At 42.5% G+C, this 20845-nt stretch overlaps 2 pseudogenes; both read right to left on the bottom strand.

Annotated features, from left to right (window-relative positions):
- Window positions 1-5412: 5412 nt before the first annotated feature.
- Window positions 5413-6677, bottom strand: Ahcy-ps11 (adenosylhomocysteinase, pseudogene 11; annotated as a pseudogene).
- A 4436-nt stretch (window positions 6678-11113) lies between these two features.
- Window positions 11114-11734, bottom strand: LOC148002672 (large ribosomal subunit protein eL21 pseudogene; annotated as a pseudogene).
- Between the last annotated feature and the right edge of the window lie 9111 nt (window positions 11735-20845).

Below are 20845 nucleotides of genomic sequence, written 5' to 3'. Positions count from 1 at the left end.
GGAGGTCTCCACGCATGGGGGTTGCAGATATTAGGGCTGCAGAACAGAATACACCAGGCATGGCGGCACCAAGCTCGCCAACCTTAAAACTCATTTTCAGCTTTCATCAGCAATCCATGGGATGAACGTTGGTAAACCAGAGTCATGGTGCCAAATACCTCGTAGGTGACTTGCATATTTCCTGTGAGTTTATTCCTGCCTCCAAATCAGTCTTTACTCATGTTAACATCATCCAACAGGAAAATCAGTCTCGGAAGGAACTCTGAGCTACCCTCTCCTGGCTATAGTAAAGCCAATATCCAGCTGACCTCCTTCCCTTAACCACCCACCTCAACTCCTCCCAATGCTTTTCTGTGCTTCTCTCTCCCGACCATCATTAGCAGCCGTTCTCATTAACATTTCCCTCTGTGACCTCCATTGACCCTTACCCACAAGGAAAGCACAGGACATTCCTCTTTTGGACCTACCCCCACCTCTTTGCCTCATAGGGCCCTCCTCAAAACTCCATTCTACATGTGTCAGTGACGTCACCATCACCAAGTCAGTATGTGTTTACCCTCCTGCCCTCTTCTGGTGCACAAGCACTACAGATGCCTGTATTAACTCCCCCTTTCAAGGTTCCTGCACCCCTGTGATAATTGTCCCCTAGGTTTTTCTCTATGAACCTGAAGAACTCGCCTTGCAGATAGGAGGAAGGCAAAAGAAGAGAGAAATCTTCATCCTTCTGCTCATTGGATTAGGCCTTGCTGTCTCACTGGAGCAGCCCTTGTCCAAACACAACATCTGGCCAGCAATTTCCAGGACAAGCTTGACCAGGTAATGGCTTCCACTATAGAGAGCTTTGAGTCTCTTCAATGCCAGATAAGCTCCTTAGCAGGAGTTACTCTCCCAAACCACAGAGCCCTGGACTTACTGACTGCTGAACAGGGAGGAACTTGCATTTTTCTGGGGAAGGAACGTTGCTTCTATGTCAATGAATCTGGGATGGTAAAACCAGATATACAAATGCTCAAAGAGCTCTGGGGAAACCTCCGGGCATGCTATACTCCTAACACTCCTTCCCTTTGGTACTCTAACCTCTTGATAGCCTGGGTTCTTCCCCTCTTTGGCCCTGTTCTAGCCATTGGAGCCTTGCTTCTCTTGGCAGCCTGTCTCGTTCAGTTTCTAAAACAGCAGATGAGTAGCGTCACTAAGATCACTACCGATCAGGTCTTGGTTCAGTATCAAACTGTTCCCAACCCAGGAGATAGCTATTTTAATGATACCTTTCCCTTATAAAAGGATAGGGACGAGTTGTGGGGCTGCGGGTTGTGAAAAGGTACCCTGATTCCTGGTTGAGACAGGTGGAATCCCCGGGGACCCTAAAAGGGATGGCAGGTGCATTCCCAGCCTCCTAGATCAGGATCTCACTAGCTGCAGCCCCCACAAACCCCTGTAGAGAGGTTTGAGACAGACCAAATCATATAGAGCAATGCCCCAAGCCCCTCCTCCACAGGTGAGGACTTGACCACAGGTCACACAGGCTCAAGACAGATCAGCCGTAGACACAGGACCACGCCCCCAAATATGTAGATGAAGTGACCCACCCCAAAACCGTATTTAAGGGTCGTGTTTGGAATTAAAGCTGCGCAAGAATCACTTCGTCATCTGAGAGCTTCTGTCCTAAGAGCTGTCACACTGCCACTTGGGGAAGAGATCTGCTCTCCCAAAATCGCTGCCAGAAGCTCCCCTGCATCCTTTGCCGGCTGCTCCATCTCCTGAAACAGAAGCGGAACAACACCTACCCGAGTTCTCCTCCTTTCTCCTGGACCCACCAACCTAGCCAGACCAGAGATCTCTGTGGAAAACCGCCGACACAGAGGCCCACAGATGGATTCCCATCTTTCTGAGGAACTGCCACACTGATTTCCACGGTGGCTGTGCAGGTTTGCATCTCCATCAGAAATGGATGAGTGGTCCCCTTCCTCTGCTTCCGTGGCAGCACGCACCATCATCTGTTTTATTGATCTTGGCCATCTGGCTGGTGTAAGTAAACATCTCCAAGTAGTTTTGACTTGCATTTCCTTGATGGCTAAGGATGTTGAACATTTCTTTAAGTGCTTCTTGGTCATCTGTGCCTTATCTTTTTAGCGTTATCTGTTTAGATTTGTATGCCATTTTTAAATTGGGTTATTTGTTTTCTTGATGTCCAGTTTGTAAAGTTCTTTACATACTTTATATACCCCTCTATTAGATATGTAGTTGATAAAAAATAATTTCCCATTCTGTAGGCTGTCACTTTGTTGAAATGTTGGTGTCCCCTTTGCAAAACAGAAGCATATCAGTTTTGTTAGGTCCCATTTATTAATTGTTCTCAGTGTCTTCTGTTCAAAGAGTCTTTTCCTGTGCCAATGGCATCAAGGCTATTCTCCACTTTCTCTTCTGTCAGATTCAGGGTATCTATTTGACCTTATGTTGAGGTCTTTGATCCATTTGGAGTTGAGTTTTGTGTAGAGGGATTAATATGGATCTATTTGGATTCTTCTACATGCAGTCATACAGATTGACCAGCGTCATTTGTTGAAGATATGGTCTTTTTCTGGTGTGTGTGCCTGTAGGTGTGCAGATTTATGTCTACATCTTCAATTCAATTATATCACCTGAGATTTCTCTCGTTATGCCAACACCATGCTGCTTGTATTACTGTAGCTCTATAATACAATTTGAGATTGAGGAGAGTGATACCTGCAGCAGTTCTCCATCATCATCATCATCATCATCATCATCATCATCATCATCATCATCATCATCATCATCATCATCATCATCATCATATCTTTAGCTTTTTGTGTTTCCATATGGAGCTGAATAATGTTCTTTCAATTTATGTGAAGAATTGTGTTGGAATTTTCAAGGGAATTGCATTGAATGTGTAAATTGCTTTCAGTAGGAGAACAATTTTTATTGTATTAACCCAAATGATCCATGAGCATGGGAGAACTTTTTGTCCTCTGGTAACTTGTATTAACCCAAATGATCCATGAGCATGGGAGAACTTTTTGTCCTCTGGTAACTTCTTCAATTTATTTCTTCAATGTCATACAGTTTTTAACATACAAGTCTTTTTACTTGTGTGGTTATGGTTAGCCCCAAGATATATATATTGAATATATTGTGAAAGGAATTGTTTCTCTGATTCCTTTTTTAGTTCTTTTGTCATTTGTATATAGTAAGGCTACATATTTATTTTGCCTCAAGTTTTTATTAGCTATAGAGGTAACCTGATGGAGTTTTAGAATCATTTATGTATGCATATAAAGGTGTGATTTCTTCCTTTCCAATTTGTATCTTTTTGATTCCCTTCAGTTGACTTATTGCTCTAGCTAAGACTTTAAGTAATATATTTAGGAGGTATGAAGAGAGTAAACAACCTTACCCCATTTCTGATTTTAATAGTAGTACTTTGAGTTCTTTCCATTCATTTTTACATCGATTATGGGCCTTCTGTAAATCGCTTTTATTATGTTGAGACATAATCTCTTACGTTCCTAGTCTTTCCAGGACCTTTTATGATGAAGTGTATTGATTTTTGTCAAAGAATTTTTCTGGATTTAATGAGATAATCATGTATTTTTGTCTTCCAGCTCCTTTATACGGTGAGTTACATTTATTGGTTTACATATGTTGAGTCATCATTGCATGTCTGGTATAAAGCTTACTTGGTCTCAGCAGATCTTTGTGATATATGGTTTTATTTGGTTTGTAAGTGTTTTATTCAGATTAAAAAAATCTTCTTCATAGAAAAATTATAATTTTTTCTATGCTTGGGATTTGTTTAAAGTATCAGGGTAATTGGAACCTTGTAAAAAGAATTAGGCAACATTCCTTCTATTTTTATTTTGTAGATTAATTTGAGGAGTATTGACATTAATTCTTCTTTGAAAGTCTGATAGAACTCTGCACTGAATTCATCTGGCCCCTATAGAGGGCAAAAAGGTCTTTGTGCATACAAAGGGTCCAGGAAAAGTTAAACACACAGCTAATTTCTCCAAAGGGAGAAGGTATTTGGTCATTCTCTCAGAATGCTAGAGGAAAATGTAATTTGCAACTTGTAACCCTTCGCAATTTGTTGAGCTAGGCTCTGCCTGTATCGCCCAGGATATTATATTTGTTTATCCTACATCTTTTCCTCCTAAAACATTGAGCATTACTTCTAAGTCATAAAATGCATCTTTTAAGAAATGTCATTTGTGGTTTATGCCTAAGTATCTTCTATGTTATCTTAGGGTCAGCCAATTCCAACATTCACAGGCACTGTGTGAGAAGTACTTTAGCCATTCTCACTAGACCATTATCTTCAGTACTATTTCTAAGTCAACAATAACTCATTTTATGGATAAAGCTTCAATATTAACGTTTTTTCTTTTTTTAAACTTATTTATTTTATTTATATGAGTACATTGTTGATGTCTTCATGCACACCAGAAGAGGGCATCAGATCCCTTTACAGATGGTTGTGAGCCACTGTGTGGTTGCTGGGAATTGAACTCAGGACCTCGGAAGAGCAGTCAGTGCTCTTAACCGCTGAGCCATCTCTCCAGCCCTATTAACATGTCTTAAGCTATGTTGTACTTAGGTACTTTTAGAAAGCTTTTAATGTTTAATTTAAAGCATTGAATGTTTATTTTAATTACTTAAATTTAAAAGTTTTCAAATGTCTTATCCTTTTTTGGCACTAGAAACTGTATTTTATCCACCTTCCTTTGTTAACATTCTAAATAGTATATAAACATTATAGAACAAATCAATCTGTTTGTGACTAAGGGTCGTGGTGGGAACCATCAATTATACAGTAGTGGCATCGCCTTTTCCTATTTGTTTTTCCAGCCTTTTCAGTTTCTATCACTTGTCCTTTCTTGGTTAATCTATCCTAACCCTTGTGAAATAAGGACCAAAAGTACCAACTCAGTATTAAGAGGCTTAAGAGATGGCCCAACAGTAAAAAAGGCCAAGCTCTCAGGAACTTTCAAACTCCAGTCGTTCCTACCCTGTGGTAGACTCCTTCTGGGGTCCTGGGCTGAGAAACCAGCGGATCTGTAAACCAAGTATACAGATCTAAAGGCCAAGTGAGGATCTGGATAGTAAGGTGGATGGGCTTGTAACTGTCACTAACAACATCCAGCCTCGGGACTTCCAAGACTTCTGAGCTCAGATGCCCTGTAGATGCCTCCCAGGTACCTCTCTGTTCCCCCTGCCATACAGGAAACCATATGAGGGATACAACAGAAGCCAAAGACAGAAAGACCAGCCACAGTGGGGGCGGGGGGAGGGCACTGGTAAAACAACTGCAAAGTTGGTGACATTTGCTCTTGGGAATGAGAGGTAGGCCCAGAGCAAGGATGGCAACTGGAAGGTGAAGGGCAATCCCAGCTCTCAGTAGAGGTAGTGATCAGGCTTGAAGGGGCCGTTAACGGACATGCCCAGGTACTGAGCCTGCTTCTCAGTCAGCTTGCCCAGGTGGGCTTCAGCCACTGCCTCATCCAGCTTCTTAGGCAGGAAGTGAACCATAATAGGGTATTTATATGTATGGGTCCACAACTCAATCTGTACCATCACCTGGTTTGTGAAGGAGTTGCTCATCCCAAAGCTGGGGTGGCCCATGGCACAACCCAGGTTGACCAGATGGCCTTCAGTCAGCAAGGTGATGTGGCATCCATTCTTTAGCCAGTAGCGGTCCACCTCGGGGCTGGATGTTCACCTTCTCCACAGAGTTCTTATTGAGCCACTTCACATCAATCTCCACATCAAAGTGTCCAGGGCTACAAACAATGGCATCATCCTTCATCTGTTTAAAGTGCCGACCAAGGATGATATCAACACAGCCTGTGATGGTGACAAAGATGCGCCTCCTTACAGGCTTCATGCATGGTGGTTACCTCATAAAGCCCTCCATGGCAGCTTGCAGTGGGGTTAATTTCGGTGATGATGACTCGGGCCCCAAAACCCCTCAGTACCTGGGCACAACTCTTGATCACATCACCATAGCCTGCTACCACTGCCACCTTGCCCACAATCATATCTGTGAGCTGTTTGATGCTGTCTATGAGGGACTCCCGGCCGCCATAAAGGTTATCAAACATGCTCTTGGTGAAAGAATCGTTGACATTAATGGTGGGCACCTTCAGTAGCCCATTGGCCATCGTCTTGTAGAGGTTGTGGACCCCAGTCGTGGTCTCCTCGGAGATACCTCAGATGCCTGACAGAAGCTGTGGGTATTTGGTGTTGATGAGGCTAGTAAGGTCATCACCATCATCCAGAATCATGTTGAGGGGATCCATCCTTGAAGTACAACATCTGCTCAGTGCACTACAGGTACTCCTCATCTGTCTCGCCCTTCCAGGCAAACACTGGAATGCCAGCCTTGGCAATGGCAGCTGCTGCATGGGAAGTGCACCTGGGAAAGTGCAGTTGGACCACTGCACTTCAGCATCCAGGGTCACAAGAGCCTCAATGAGGACAGTTTCCACAGTCATGTGCAGGCAGCCATCAATGCGAGCACCCTTCAGTGGCTTGGAGGCTGAGTACATTTCCCGCATGTGCATCAAACCTGGCATCTCATTCTCAGCTACATCCAGGGCCTTTTGTCCCCAGGCAGCCAGTCCCGTGTCCGTGACTTACTAGGGCAGTTTATCAGACATGCTGGCAGTACTTCTGTAGGAGTGATGAACTCAGTGAAGGGGGCCAGGTGGCACGGGGCAGGGCCAAATGTCTTTTCTAATGTCTGTCTTGACTCATTTTTCACTCAGTAGAAAGCTGTTCGGTTTCGATGCGTTTGTAAGCTTTTTGTTATTGCTAGTCAGCTCTCATCTGTGGTAGTCAGGTATAGTGCAGGGAGTGGTTTCCGTTTTCTTCATCTGTTGAGACTTGCATTGTGTCCAAGTATGTGGTCAATTTTGGAGAAGATTCAAGAGGTATTGAGAAGAAGGTGCATCCTTTTGTGTTTGGGTGAAATGTTCTGTAAATATGTTAGGTTCGTCTGCTTTATGATGTCGGTTAGCTCTAACATCTCTCTGTTTATTTTTCATCTGGATAACTGTCTGTTGGTGAGATTGGGTAGCGAAGTCTCCCGCTATCCCTGTGTGAGGCTCAATATGTGATTTAAGCTGTAGTAGTGTTTCCTTTACAAACTTGCATGCCCTTCTGTTTGGTGCATAGGTGTTTAGTTTCCCTGTCTTTTTGGTGGATTTTTCCTTTGGTATCTATGTATCATCTTTCCATATCTCTTCTGATTAGCTTTGATTTGAAGTCACTTTGTCAGATATTAAAGTGACCACACTGGCTGGCTTCTTAGATATGCTTGGAATATCTTTTTCCATTGTTTTACCTTGAGATGATGTCTATTCTTGGTGTTAAGGTGTATTTCTTGGATGCTGCAGAATGATTCCTATTTTCAATCCAGTCTGTTACTTCATCTTTTTATTGGTGGGATCGAAGCCATTGACTGGTGAGAGTTATCAATGAGCAATGTTTGTTATTCCCACTATTTTCTTGGTGTGGTGTGGTACCTTCTTTTGATTGTCTGAACGGGGTCTATTTATTCCTTGTGTTTCCTTGGGTGTTGTTAACCTCTGCCACCTGTTTTGCCTTCCAAGTGCTGGGATCAAAGGCATGCTCACCACACCCAGCAAATAGATACTTTTAAAATTTGGTGTTACTGTGGGATGTTTTTCTTTCTTCCAGCTCTTACATTTTGTTGGTGAGGCTTGTCTCTATTTGCCTCTGTGTTTCCTGTCCAGTATCTGTGTTTTTCATTTCCAGTTTTCCTTCAATTTGTTTTTTTTTAAATTGTTTTTGTTTCTACTTGTAAGTCTTGAACTGTTTTCTTCATTTCATTACACTGCTTGTATTTTCATAGATTTCTTAAAGGGATTTGTTAGTTTTCTCTTCAATGACCTCTATCCTACTCAAATAGCCTATTTTGAAGTCTTTATGTGTGTTTGAGTCATGTTGGAATACTCAGGGCCTACTGTGGCACTTCACTGGGCTCTATGGAGACATCTTGTCCTGCCAGTCATTTCATAGATTATATTTGTATATCTAGGTATCTGGGTTTAGGATAATTATAATTCTAGGTGCTGGTACCTGGTCATGACTTTGTTGAATGGGTGTTCTGTTCTCTGGTTTCTGTTGCCCCTTCCCTCCCAACCTCCAGATCTAAGAAATTTGTGGTTGCTGTGGGTTATCGGGTTGCGAGTTCTTCTGAGTTCCTACTAAGTGTGGTCACTGGAGGTCCCAGGCAGAAGATGTTTCAAGGTCTTGGGGACTGACAGGAAGAAATGGGGGACTCAGAAAGTCCATCACAAGGTTTGGCCAGTCTCTAGGGATTGGAGGTGGCATGGGAGGACAGGCCCCTCTGGAAGCAGTCTGCTTCAGGTCTAGGGATGAAACTTCCTTCCCTCTTTTGATCCCTTCTCTGTTTTTTGTTGAAAGAATTGCTTCCAAAATGGAAGTTCTTGGATTGCCTGTTTATTTTAGATCCAGAAACAGTCTCTTGTGAAGCTGTTTTGAAATAGTACTTTGGAAGAAAGAGAGGCCTTTGTGAAGTTTTAAATAAGTTTCTGGTAACAACTGATCTATTTAGACCAATTTTGGTTGAGTTATATTTCAATGAAATTAGCTTTATTAGAAAATTATATGCTTCATCACTGTTTTCAAATTTAGTTGCCTGAGTTTGCAAAATCATCTTGTGATTCTGTCTGCAACAATTTCCTCTATTGCAGTTCAGTTTTATATAATTGAATTTCTAATTTTATAAAATTAGACCAACAGCAGACCAACTTTACTGCTTTCTTTCTGGTCCTCTAAAGAACAAGCATTTGGGCTTTAAAATGCTTGCAATTTTTAAAAATACTCAGACTCACAATAGCTCCAGCCTTTTCCTTCTGAGTTTTTTCCACCCGGTTACTATTTATTTTAGTTGTTCTTTTTCTGAGTTGAGGCTTTGAAGATTCTCCCTTGCTGTTTACTGTCCACATTCCTCTCATTTTCTCTGAGCCCTATTGTTATATCCCCAGGTCTGGGTGTGATGTCATCATTGTCACTTGCTCTCATATGTTCTGTAATCATAGTCTTAGATTAGATTCAAGAATTGTTTTAAAATTACAAAGCTGAAATTTCCAAATGGTAGGAGACTTTTGCTTAAATATGTATGATAAATGTCATTGTTTTATTATCTATAAAGACTGTTACCTGAATAGGGTTTCTCAATTTAAAAAATGTATTACTATTTTCATATGGCTTGGTATGTGACTGGTTTTCATGACTGTCCCTTTATGGTTTCTGATAAAGAAGAGAAGGCCCTTTCATCGGCAAGTTGATAGAAAAGATTATGTTTTCTTGGTTTTTAGTTATATAATCTGGGTCTTTTATATCATTATTTATTCATTTTTACTCTCTTGGGATTGCTTGGCAGAAGAATGATAAAATCTCTTTTAAGCCAAACATCTTTATCCATTTATCCTTGCAAGGCCTAGCATTTTTGTTCATGAATGTGCACATCATATTGTTTGGCACATAGAGACCCACATTTGCTGTTCTGCATGTCCATACTCTGTTACTATGTAGTATTCTTTGAGCCATCTCGTTTAACAGTTCTCACCTCCCACCTTCCTCTGCCCCAGAACACACAAGCCACCGTCAAAGCACTTAACTCTCATACTTTGAGAGGACACACCTTGAAATTGGTTTTGCTTTCTAGACCACTACAAAACCTCTGTCCTTATCTGAACCTTATTTATTGCTGTGCCAAAGCCAGTTTACAACTCTCAAGAGAAAAAAAAAAACCAACCAACCAACCAAACAAACAAACAAACAAAAAAAACCAACCCAAGTGTTTGTTTCTTCTCAAATCAACATCAGCAATAGCAGATCAATAACTTGAAACTGGCCATGGCCAGAGTCCATACAGCAGGAAAAACAATGAAGATGCCATTCACGTTGGTTCTCGTTCCTAGCACTCAATGTCTGTTAGGCACGGCCAACACTGGGACATCTTAACTTGGCTGAATTCTGCCCATTTATTTTATGTTTTTATGTTATATCTATCTTGAAATATATTTAGTAGTTCTTTTTTCTTGAATGTGTATGCTTAATCTAATACTTTGGAGTATTCTTTTTAGTATAAAAGTTACTATGATAGGCATGATTTGAAATGCAATCTTATCCTTTTGGTAGCCAGAACCCCTGACTCCATGAGCATTCTCAAATTAGCCCATTTCTTTTTTCTTCCTTTTAATCTTCTACCTGATGCAATGATCTATCTTCTTAGCAATTACCTTTGTCTTATAAATAACCTTTCGATGTTTTTATGTGATTTAGCATCTTCTAATGCTATCATCTCACTGCTTTCAATACAGGATTCAACATGCATCAGTGTCAAGTTATTCTGCTAAGTATTTTTGCAAGTTTGCACTCTACCCTGTTACTACAGCCCCTGAATTCCTCTAAGCCTTGGCACATAGTAAAGTAGATTCAATCTCAGTGTGAGTTCTGTTGCTTTTTTTATCAACCTCTTCACCTCCTTAAGTTTATCAGTCAGTGTTTTCTATAAGATGGGCTCATCTTCATATTCAAAATGTCCATGTCTTAGCTTCGTCTCTTTGAGGACTTTTAGGCATTTCTGAACCATTTTCTGGATTGGTGATTTACTCTGTGGTAATTTAAGGTCAGCCCCCTTTTTCTTTTAAGTGACAAATTTTCCATAGTCCCTCAAAGAGTTCTTTGCCTTTGAAGATTACAACTTTTTTTTAAAAATTTATTTATTTATATGAGTACACTGTAGTTGTCTTCAGACACACCAGAAGAGGGCATCAGATCTCATTACAGATGGTTGTGAGCCACCATGTGGTTGCTAGGAATTGACCTCAGGCCTTCTGGAAGAGCAGTCAGTGCTCTTCACCACTGAGCCATCTCTCCAGCCCTGAAGATTACAACTTTTATTATAGTGCTTCTTTCTTCCTTTTTCTTGGGACAAATCATTTCAATTTTTAATCAAATCTCCAATTTTTGAAAGCGCATCTGAATAATTCCTTTGCTTCCATGTCATGTGTTAGACTCCAATTCATACTGAATTTTGTGTAGTTTCTATACATATTTTCCCCACAATCCCTTTTACCTTTACTTCCATTGAATTTGGGTCTATTTTCTCATTTTTCTTCTGTGCTTATTGGTAGGTTTCACAGTTTGTAATTTTTTTTAACACTTTGCAGTCCAGGTCCTTTATTTCTTTCTGTCCGTTAGGCCATGAATCCGAATGTCATGGGCTCCAGCAGCTCAGGCTCCTTTCCATTAGTCTTCACAAAGTATGCTTCTGTGGGTGGCACAGGCTGGCGCTTCAACTGAACCCAGGTGCCCTTCTCTTTGGCTTCCTTTTTCTTTTGATCGTTCTCCTTCACCCGATTCAGGAAGCTGTCTCTGCTCTTCGAGTGCTTGATGTACTCAATCCGCACATTGATCCTCTTGGCCAGAATCTTGCCCTTAACTTGCTTGTTTACAATGATGCCCTGGGTGACATTGTAGACTTCTGGTTTTGCCATGGTAACACTTATGGGACATTCCTTTTTGAACAGTACCCATTCCCTTGATGTCTACAATATCACCCTTTGTGTATGGTGGCCAAAGGAATAACTCCATGTTTCCTAAAAGGTCTAAAGAACACATACCGAGTGCCTCTCCTCTTTCCTTTTGTGTTTGCCATTTTGGTGAGTTATTGAAACTAGAAAATGGCTACAGTGGCCGAAAAGCCAGTTTGTACTTTCTTTGTGTTGTTCCTATGATAATTTTTTTTTTCTTTTTCTTTTTTCTTTTTTTTCGGAGCTGGGGACCAAACCCAGGGCCTTGCGCTTCCTAGGCAAGCGCTCTACCACTGAGCTAAATCCCCAACCCCTGATAATCTTTTTTTTAATGTGATTTTTTTAACTTCCACCACGAACTGCTTCAGCTCTTATATTCCTGTGTACCTGCATGCATGGGTGCATGCGTATATGCATATGTGTCAAAACTTAATAGCAAAATTGAGAAGTTGCAGAATGTCCAAGGTAGCTTTGAATTCTGTCCATCTTCCTGGTATTTTTTTTCTTCCTGTTGTTTTTATAGTTCTTCACAGCCCTTTTCTGGGTCCTGTTTGATGACCTCAGTCTTAAAGCTTTGGTTGTGCCAGGTATTTACAGACGTTTCATGGGTTGTTTGAGCTAAGTAAGTCAGTTAGCTGTGTGGAATCTTTTACAATTCTGAGATTTAATTGTGTCTGCATGTTTTATAGTGGAATAAGGCAGCTGTCAGCCTTTGTGTGTAAAAGCCTCTCTTCTCTTCCACAGAGGCAGAATAGTATTTTAAAGTATGTGTCTTTGTAATTCTATCTTGCCACCGCAACCTTTAAAACCATTAAAATACCCAATGGCCCTAAAATGCCCTCTAAATACTTCTTTTTCTGTTCGCAGATGTGCACAGCTCTCAGTCCTCCCCAGAGAAGTTCCTCTTCACAATGGTTCCTGTAGAGATTCATCAAAGCAGAGACTAAGTGACCTCGAGGTGCTCAGTCCTAAGAGGGACAAGTGTACCGCCCTCTCCAACGTTCAGAGATCATTAGGGTAGAGTGGGTGGAAAGATCCAAAGAGTCAGAGTTTGTCAAAGGGGTACTGCTGTGATAGTGTCTACTGGACATAGCACCCTGCATTCACTCATGACCTCACTACGGCTGTGCTTGCCTGCACAAGACTGTGCCATCAACATTTCAGCACGGAATGGACAAGGGCTCATGAGGCTTATCCTTCTGTGGGGGGTTATCGGTTAGGAGAAAGGCAGTCACTTTCCTCATTATCTTAAATACAGAAAAAACAACAGGCATGTCCACGGAGCCTGTCATCAGCAATCCACTATATTCTTGGAACTACAAATAAAGCTCTGAGGGATTTAGCTTCCTGGCAAGCCAGCTTTATGCATTTTGTCGGGCCAGTGACTGGGGCTTATTTAAAGACTTATGCTTTTCCTCTCCCCTTTCTATCCCCTTCAGTTTCATCAATCTCCTACTTTCTTTGAAGGAAGAGTTCACATTAAACTGGTAGTTTTTAGTCTCCTGAAAGAGGACAAAATGGAAATCTCATTATGCTAAAATGCAGTCGCAAGTTTTCTGACTTGTCATCAGGAGCCCCTGAAGACACTTTTATCATATAGAAACGTGGAGTGGTAGCATATGATAAATTTCCAGTGTGGTGTATTCAGACTTCTGTAACAAAATGAGGTCGTTTGGGCAGCTTTTAAACAAAAGAGAAATGTATTTCCCATGGTTCTAAAGGCTGAAAAATTCCAAATTAAGACCTTGACAGATTCAGTGTCTTGTGGTGACCGCTTCCCGATTCATGAATGGCACCTTCCCACAGTGTCCTTGCATAGTAGAAGGAGCCCATCACCCTGGGCTCTTGTCCCTAAGAATACTCTATTAGTTACTTTCCTCAGTGTTGGGACAGAGGACCTGACAGGAACAGCATCATGGGATTGATTCTGACTCACGGTTTCAGGGTTATCAACCCACCAGGGAGGGAACAACATGGTAGCAGCACTACACTGTCCATGATGGGAGGGGCTTACAGCTGGCTTGTTCATGTCTGGATGAGTCAGGAAGCAGAGAGTGGGCCTGGAAAGAGGGCCAGGGAATAACTCTCAAGGCCTGTGTTCCTCCTGCCCCACTGACCAGGCAGTTCCCATGTCCAAAAGTTCTGTAGCCTCCCAAAATAGTTCCACACATGGGGAGCAAAATGTGTGAGCCTGTAGGGAAGATTTTTACATACAACCCATAATAAGAATCCCATTTAAGAGGGTCCATCTCCCAATATCCTCATATAGGTGTTGTAGTGAATATCCAATTCCAATAAGTCTGTATAGAGAACAGTTATAATACTTGTAAGCTGCCTATTTAGACTGGGGAGATTCACCACTGCATTACCTGATTCCCAGCTGTGAGAACTCTTGCTACTTGTGGCTTCTCCAGACCACATGGTTCTGTTCCATCTTCCTTCCGCCTTCTCTTTTTCTGTCTTCCTCTCTCTCCTCCATGTCCTTGTCTTCCCTTCTTCCTTCTCTTCTCTCTCCCTAAAACCTCCGGCCAACACTTTTCCTTTTCACTGCCCAATCCCAGGCTCTAGCCTTTATTTGACCAGTTAAAATGGGGAGAAGGTTCACAGGAAATCACCTGAGTATGTGATTCACTCCTTGTCAGGGAAGCCCCTCTTGAGGAAGCAGAATTAGTATCAAAATATAAACAGGGGGTTGGGGATTTAGCTCAGTGGTAGAGCGCTTGCCTAGCAAGCACAAGGCCCTGGGTTCGGTCCTCAGCTCCGAAAAAACAAACAAACAAACAAACAAAATATAAACAGAACCAGGACAATCCACAACATATAGGGGATCAGAGTTTAACATATGACTTATGAGGGAAGGGCCACATAAATGTCACATCAGGATACTCATGTTACTGGATATTTCCCTTTGAGTATCTGTTGAAGCATGATGATTCTTCACTGACTGTTGCTATTTTAAGGGCCCTTCTATCTAATTCAGCACTTTTATCCCCTATGAGGTACATAGTGCTGGAGTGTTGTTGTGTCGGAACATCGTTGTATGCTTGCTTCTCAAGTCACTGTGAAGTACCTGTGAGCTCTCACCCATCAAAATGAACTTTACGGGCTGCAGGTCTGTTTTCAAAATTGAACTTCAATGTTTCCTGTCTCCAGAAACATAAAGTTAAGCCATTAAAGACACTTTGAAATGTGTCACTGGAAGCAAATCCAAACTCCCTGCTATGATAAGATGTCTTCCTTGGGGGGCTGGGGATTTAGCTCAGTGGTTAGAGCGCTTACCTAGGAAGTGCAAGGCCCTGGGTTCGGTCCCCAGCTCCAAAAAAAAAAAAAAAAAAAAAAAAAAGAACCAAAAAAAAAAAAAAAGATGTCTTCCTTGGGGAATCTCTTGCTGTTTTTTCTCTTCTCTTCCCCTCTCTTCTCCTCTCCTCTCCTCTCCTCTCCTCTCCTCTCCTCTCCTCTCCTCTCCTCTCCTTTCCCCTCTTCTCTCCTCTCCTCTCCTCTCCTCTCTTCTCCTCTGTCTCTTCTCTTCTTTCTCTCAAAGATTTACTTATTTCATGTACGTGGGTACACTGTCGCTGTCTTCAGACACACCAGAAGAGGGCATCAGATCCCATTACAGATGGTTGTGAGCCACCATGTGGTTGCTGAGAATTGAACTCAGGACCTCTGGAAGAACAGTCAGTGCTCTTAACTTCTGAGCTCCAGCTCCACCCCTTGCTCTATTTTCAAAAAAAGTTTTTTTTCCACTTGAAGATTTTTGTTTTATATTAAACAAAAACAGGCTTGTTCAATATTCTTTGATGATATTGTGTACTGATTCAGAAGGCAGCAGAACTTCTGGCAGAGTGCCTCCCAGTCTTCTAGAACATTTTAATATGTTTTCAGAACTCATGTAGGATTCTGAGGAAAATATTGGTTAAAAAGGCTGTTCTGTGCCATGGTTAGTTCCTGGCCCCTAGTTCCTTTGCTAAATAAAAGCAGTGAGAGAGTAAATCTGTAATGTGACATGTGAATTATCACCTCCTTGTTACTACCACAGATCAAGTGTGAACCCTTAAACAAACAAAAACCAAACAGAACCCTCCCTCCATAGAGAGTATCCAGAGGTCAGAAGGATAAATTGGGTAAGCTAGAAGGGACTTCAAAGGGCCTGTGCTCTGATCAGACCACACTTTCTATATCACAAGGACAACAGAACACATCACACAGAGTCTTCTCCTTAGTACTTGAGCAAGCAGAGGTTTCCCAACAGCACTTTTGACTGGGCCTTGTTGGAATTGCATGAGAGGAAACATTTTGTGTTGTGAAAGATGGCGTCTCAGTGTCAGATGAGGCCAGGGGCATCTTAGAGCTATATGAGGTTTGGCCTGACTCTCTGAGTATTTGGTTCCTTAGCCTTTAGATAAGTGGTTCTAAACTTTAGAAAAGTGGGTCCTGACTCTTTTGGAGTTGAATGATCCTTTCACAGGGGTCACTGAAGACCATCTGCAAACAGATGTTTACACGATGACTCATAAATAGCAAAATTATAATTATGATGTAGCAATGAAAATAATTTTATGGTTGGGGATCGCCACAACATCACAGCATCAGGAATGTTGAGAACCACTGCTTTAGGTGGTTATAGCTGTGTTATCCCCCACATTGGTATTATATCAGAATTAAATACTGAAATAAACACATGTGGAGCATTTAGCAGAGCTCATCTGGTGTGGAGCTCTGTGGTGTTTGAACATGTGGCATCAGTGCTCACTTCTCGAAAATGAGTTTTCAGCACATCATTGTTTTCTAGCAGAGCCTGCAAGGATGGCTTTGCTGCCTGACACTATTGTCTCCTTATCCTGTGATTCTACCAGATGCCATGGCTATCCCTGGCCTGCCCCGACGTTTCCACTCTACTTTGGTAGTTCCATGATGTTCTAACATGGTCTCCTTTACTTACTTCTTCTCTCAGGCCCTTATTTCACAAGTAAAGACTTTTGCCTTCTAATCCCACCAATGTCATTGCCCCACAGAATGCCATTACATTGTTGGTCAACTAATTTCCTTTGAGTAGATGTTGCAGATGCTCAGTCAACTAAAAAACTCAAAAACTAGTGTGTGTGTGTGTGTGTGTGTGTGTGTGTGTGTGTGTGTGTGTGTTTGCGTGTGTGTCGGGGAATATATGACATGTGGAGGTCAGAAAACAGCTTTAGGGAGTCAGTTCTCTCTGCCTACCTTAACATGGATTCTGGAGGTTTAACTTAGGTCATTAAATTTGCATGGCAAATTCTTTATCCACCAAACCTTCTTGCTGGCATAGTCACTCAATTTTTGTAAGCTTTACCTATCTATCTATCTATCTATCTATCTATCTATCTATCTATCTATCTATCTATCTATCTATCGTTGGAGCCTTATGCTTGCAAGGCAACCATTCTACCACTGAATGAAATCCTCAAATCATTTGCACAGTTAAAAAATGCCTTTATGAAGTTTACATGGGAGAGGAGTTAAAACCATGGCTTCCAAAGTATGTCTTGAAAAAAACCCAGGAGGGGCAAAAGGAAAGATGCTGTCTGGGTGCTGCCCTGGCCCCGGGCCCCTCTGCAACCAGGAGGAACTTGAAGCTCAGCTTATCCAGGCAGGTGCCTACCATGTGGAAGTATTCCTGGCCATGCTGAAGGATGGATTCAGTCAGGGCAGTAGCCCTGTGGCTGCTAATGCTGCCTCCCTCCTTCTGCTTTGCTCTGGGGCTGGTGGCCCAGCCTCCAGCCTCTGCCCTGCTTCTTGATCCCTGCTTTGCCTGAGAATGACTGATGTAGTCCAGTCCATCAAACCTGACCAAAGAGATGTCTTGCTACAAGAAGATGAGGAGGAACCGTTTTGTTCAAGATGAAATGAGGTGTGCCAGAGCCACAGACATTACCTTGGATGGGACAGTGTGGGCCCAGTTCCTCAGCTGCAGAATGTTAGCACAAAAGGCTGAGTTTCTGCCACTAATCCAGGCACTTTACTGGGGGAAGGGCAAAATCATCACTGTATACACAGATAGTAGGTATACATTTGTCAGGGCCCATGTTCATGGGACTCTTTAAATATATAGAGGAAGACCCTCCGTATTTAGAGAGTGAACTCCTCACTTCAGCCAAGAAAGAAAATCAAAAATAAAACAAACAAACAAACAAACAAAAAAGAATTCCTGGCCCTACTTGAGGCCATGCATGGTTGCCGGGAGAGATATCCATTGTCCACTGAAGGCTTAGATTTGTCAAAGCCTATTTTATTTAGGGTTCTTACATGCTTCAACCTCTCTTCTAGCCCACCAAACAAGGTAAGGGAGAAAGATGGGCGATAGGACAAGGGGGTTGTAGACCTGCTTCGATGTAGTTCTTTGGGTGTGATTCTCCTCTTCATTATTAGGATACCAGCAGTCCAGTTCAATAGCAAACATCAAACACAAACTAGTGGCTTGATGTAGAAAAACCACATCAAAAAAGTTTGACATGAGTCAGCAGAAGCAGCAAGAAACAGCTGGAAAACCATGAGAAATTCTTTGGTGAGTTTCCTTCTACAAAGTGAAGCCCAGAGAAGCCCAGAGAAGCCCATAGGAGCCCAACAAAGCCTAGTGAAGCCCAGAGAAGCCCAACAAAGTTCACTGAAGCCCAGAGTAGCCCAGAGAAGCCCAACAAAGCCCATTGAAGCCTGACAAAGCATTGCATGGCATCACAATGCAAGAGTGGCCTCTCACTTTTTATGGGGTTCCACTTATACTCTTTTAAAATATCATGCACCCTCTCAAGCATCTACTCCAGCAGAATATCACAAGCCCTCTGTGATGGTTTGTATATGCTTGGCCCAGGGAGTGGCATTATTAGAAGGTGTGGCCCTGTTGGAGTAGCTGTGTCACTGTGAGTGTGGATTATACGTCTCTCATCCTAGCTGCCTAGAAGCCAGTTTTCTGCTAGCAGCCTTCAGATGAAGATGTAGGACCCTTAGCTTCTCCTGCACCATGCCTGCTTGGATGCTGTCAAGTTCCTGCCCTTGATGATAATGGATTGAACCTCTGAACCTGTAAGTCAGCCCCATTTAAATGTCCTTATGAGTTGCCTTGGTCAAGGTGTCTATTCACAGCAGTAAAATCCTAACCAAGACACGATCTCAGGTATCTGCTTCAACAAAACATCCTCTCACAAGACAGCTTCCAGAAAAACATCACATAACACAATTGAGTTTCCAAAGAAACCAGAAATTTCCACTTCAATCCACTAAAGGCACCAAAAGGGAAATCTCCAGAGGCCCAAGTGAACAAGGCTGTAGACTTGGCCACCCAGAAGATGACCCTAGAACCAGAAGGAACCTCTCCAGATCTTGGTTGCATTAAATAAATCTGAATTGCTCCAGAGCCCAACTTATGCACAAAGAAACCAAGTGGACAAAAAGAGAAGATGCCAAACAGGAGGCAAATGGTAGTCATTCTTGTCAGATGACAGATCCGTATTCCCTGCTGCTATCAGAACACAGATGGTCACCAAACCCTACCCAGCAACCCATCTGGGATTAAGTAAAACTGCCAAGTTACTCAGGCCCAGATATTACAATACATTTGAGTTCTCCTCTCCTAGGGGTGTGACAATGGCCCAGCCCTCACAGCCAAAGTTTCCCATGGAAATGTCCTAAATGTTGAGTGGAAACTACTTTGTGCCTAGAAGCCATGAAGCTCAGAACAGGTCAACTGAACATGTCGGTGAACTGGTAAAAATTGGACCAACCTACAACCTTTTGCCCTCCTGTCTTAGGGGTTCATTGCTGTGAAGAGACACACAATGGCCAAGGTAACTCTTATAAAGACAAACATTTAATGGGAGCTGGTTTACAGTTTCAGAGGTTCAGTCCATTATCATCATGGTAGGAAGTGTGGCAGTGTTCAGGCAGATGTGGGGTTACAGGAGCTGAGAGTTCTACATCTCAATCCAAAGGCAGCCAGGAGGAAAGGCTTCTGCAGGCAGCCAGGAGGAGGCTATGATTCCACTGGCCATAGTTGAACATATATATACATATATATATATAATGTTCAACCTCAAAGCTCTATTTCCACAGCAACACACCTCTTCCTCCACTAAGGCCACACTTCCTCATAGTGCCACTTCCCATGGGACAAGCATATTCAAACCATCACATCTCCTAAGGGCCAGTATGGAAAAGGACATTAGGCAAAAATTACTAACCATTCAGTCCTCAGGTCTTTATGGGCTCTACAGTAACCCAGAGGACTATTCTTCAGATGGCGTTAAAGGCTGCACTTTTGCTCGTGTCTGAGGCTGGTGACCTTGCATGGGTGAAGAGAATCCTGATCCAGAACCTGGAGCCAACATGGAAAGACCCTAGAACCTGTGTGCCTCACTACCCAACAGCAGTACATGTTGCCCTGTAGATCTATCTACCCAGCTGAAGGAGGCTTCAGAAGATAATGATGGATGGGTCAGTACTAGGTCCTTCAACCCCCTAGAGATAAGATTGACCTGGGTCCTATAATTATTATTGTCCTATTTTGTCTTTTTTGGTCACCCCCCTGGGAAAGGCTCCAAATCCCCATAAGCTAGGACCTTGGGTATGAGAAATAATGTAACTGGGGAGCTCATAGAGATTCCACTTCCAAAACCAACAACTGTAAATGGGATGAACCTAAGCTCACCCCCAGGACTTCAGAGGGAAGGGTGCCTGGTTAATGTCACCAAGATACCCCTTAGAAAATTTGCCCTATGCAGACTCCAAGCAAGGTAATTCCAGGAATGATAGTTAAGTGTCTGTCCAGACCCAGAGTCTACCTGGCTTGCTTGCACTACAGCTGAACCAAGAGTTCATCTTCTGAATTGTTTGCACTGGAGGAGAACCCCCTCCTTTGCGTCCTCGTGCATGTTATACCACAAATGCTTGTCTATAATGGAGAAGAGGGCAGGGCCCATCAAATCTAGATTCTAGGCTTCGCTGTGCAACAAGCCATTTCATTCTCACTCCCCTGCTGCAGGCATTGAAGACTGTGCTGCAGTTGGATCTCAGCCCTAATCGTGAGGAACAACAGCTTTAAGGAAATCAATGCTTAACGACTGGAGTCATCTGGAAAATTCTGCTCACATCTGGAAACCCAGTTAGACTGCTTAGCCGAGGTTGTTCTTCAGAATCAAAGAGGATTGGACCTCCTTTTTAGGAGACAAGAAGGTTTCAGTATGATAATGGGAGAAATTTGTTTCTCTGTC

Source organism: Rattus norvegicus, chromosome 11 (assembly GCF_021556685.1).
Source record: "Rattus norvegicus strain SHRSP/BbbUtx chromosome 11, alternate assembly SHRSP_T2T, whole genome shotgun sequence".
NCBI lineage: Eukaryota > Metazoa > Chordata > Mammalia > Rodentia > Muridae > Rattus > Rattus norvegicus.
This window is presented reverse-complemented; position numbering and strand designations above follow the sequence as displayed.